Source organism: Theobroma cacao, chromosome 3 (genome assembly GCF_000208745.1).
Source record: "Theobroma cacao cultivar B97-61/B2 chromosome 3, Criollo_cocoa_genome_V2, whole genome shotgun sequence".
NCBI classification, from domain to species: Eukaryota; Viridiplantae; Streptophyta; class Magnoliopsida; order Malvales; family Malvaceae; genus Theobroma; species Theobroma cacao.
In genome coordinates, this window is record NC_030852.1 from 15,485,507 (window position 1) to 15,488,256 (window position 2,750).

Sequence of the window (2,750 nt, forward strand, 5' to 3'; positions counted from 1 at the left end):
ATGTCATTTCCTCCATTCAAGCACTTTTCCACAACACTTTGACCATTGAAATACTCTTGTTCCTCAGTACTTGATCCTTTTGATCCAAGATACTCACAGGTTGCACCTCGAACTTTAAATCATAGTGCAACTCGATCGGAGGTGCTTCGAGGATGTGAGAGGGATCTGGTACATATTTCTTAAGCATGGAGACATGGAAAATGTTGTGGATCTTATCTAACTCCGAGGGTAATTCAAGTCTATAAGCCACTGGCTCAATTGTTTCAATAATACGAAAAGGTCCAATGTATCTCGGATTGAGCTTTCCTCGCTTTGCAAACTGGATCACACCTTTCATTATCCAACAAGATATCATAATTTACCACAATAATATAATCAAATAAAACTTAATACCACAAAGCATTCAGATTATTACCTTTCCACGGAGAAACCTTAAGAAAAACTCTATCATCGATCTCAAACTCCAAGTCTTTTCTCTGTTTATCTGCATAGCTCTTCTGCCTATCCTGGGCTACCTTTAGCCTCTCTCGTATAACCTTGATCTTGTCATTAGTTTAATCAATCAATTCCACACTAACTAACTTTCTTTCACCCACTTCATCCCAACAAAGTGGAGTACGATATTTCCTTCCATATAAAGCTTCGTACGGTGCCATACCGATGCTAGACTGAAAGCTGTTGTTGTAAGCAAATTCCACTAACGGTAAGTGTCTATCCCAACTTCCAAGAAAATCCATGACACAAGCCCTCAACATATCCTCCATAGTCTAGATAGCCCTCTTTGACTGACCATCCGTCTGTGGGTGAAAAGCAGTGCTAAATTTCAATTTGGTTCCGAGAGCTTCTTGAAATTTCAGCCAGAATCGAGAAGTAAATCGAGGATCTCGGTCTGACACTATAGAAACGGGAACTCCATGTAGCCTCACAATCTCATCTATATAGAGCTAAGCCAACTTCTCAATAGAGTATGTACTATGGACAGCTAAAAAGTGAGCGAACTTAGTCAACTGATCTACGATCACCCAAATCGCATCCTTTCCCCTCTGTGTCCGCGGCAGTCCCAAAACAAAATCCATAGTTACATGCTCCCATTTCCACTCGGGAACAGGTAAAGACTGAAGTGTACCTGCTAGCCTCTGATGCTCTGCCTTAACTTGCTGACATACTAGACACTTTGCTAGGAATTCTGCTACGTCTCGCTTCATACCCGGCCACCAATAATTCTCCCTAATAGTCCTATACATCTTGGTGCTTCCGGGATGTAATGCATAGGTAGATGAATGGGCTTCTTCCATGATCGCTTGTCTCAACTGGTTTCCCTTAGGAACACAAACTCGGTCTCTAAACATCAAGACGTTATCTTCTTTAAGTCTGAACTCACTAACTCCCCCATCGGTCAATTTTTGAATTTCTTTTCTTAACTCATCATCAGACCTCTAAATGTCCTTGATCTGATTAAGTAACGAAGGTCACACAATGAAGTTTGCCAATAAGGATCCATCCTCACCATTTCTCAACTGGACCCCAAGAGATTTCATCTCTAATAACGCTGGAAAATAACAACTCTGAAGTGTGGCTAAAGACGATGAAGACTTACGACTTAAGGCATCAGCTACAACGTTCGCCTTTCCCAGATGATAGTCTTTCACCAAGTCATAATCTTTTATCAACTCCAACCATTGCCTTTGTCTCAAATTAAGCTCCTTTTGAGTGAGCAAATATTTTAAACTCTTGTGATCCGTAAATATCCGACAATGCTCACCATACAAGTAATGCCTCCAGATTTTTAAAGCAAACACCACTGCTGCTAACTCTAAATCATGGGTAGGTGTGAGACCCTATCAAGCTCGATTAAAAGACGGTATTATATCGAGTGGTACAACTAAGTTAAATCGAGCCTTGAACTAGTTCAAATAGAAATTCTAAAAGGAATTTGAAAATTTTAAAACCAACAGAATGGCTTAGAATAGTGATTTGGAGTTCAAGGTCCAGTTTGGAGTCCATTAGAAAATTTACCAATTAGGGACAAAACAGTCATTTTACCATTTGATGATAAAATGGAGATTTTTAGCCAAGATTTGATCACATTTGATCAAGAATAATTATATGAAATATAATTATGATTATTGGAGTATAAAATGATGTTTAGTAGTGAAAAATTGTGATTCTCGGTATTTATGAAGCAGAAGGGCAAAATGGTAATTTTGCCACTAGAGGACTAAACGAAAATTTTTTGAAACAATTTTTGCCCCATTTGGTTAATATTGATCAATATTAGTGATATTTTAGGTTGAAAAGTAGAAATAATGAGATTCCGGTACATTTCGGAGTATAAGGGTAAAATCCTAATTTTTTTGTCTCGAGGGCAAATCAGTAAAATTTTAGGCCCAGCACTTGTCAAGACCAAGGGATTTTAATTGTGGTAGGATTGGATAAATACCAGAATATTTGTGGTGAAAAATTAAGAAGAAAAAGTCAAAAAGTTAAAAATTGGGCCAATAAGCATGTGACACATGGCATGCTTGATTATTTTATTATTTTCTATAGAAATCAGCCCATTAAATCCCCAATTCCCTCACCATATTCGGCCTAGACATCCAGCAACAAAAAAAAGGGAAGAACAAAAGGAAAAACAAGAAAACCTAGGTGAAAAATTCAAAAGAAAAAGTGAGAAATAAGGAAACAAGCTAGGTAAGTTAAAATTTCTTTAATTCTCCTTGATACCTAGCTTACCCATGCTTTTGTTCTTG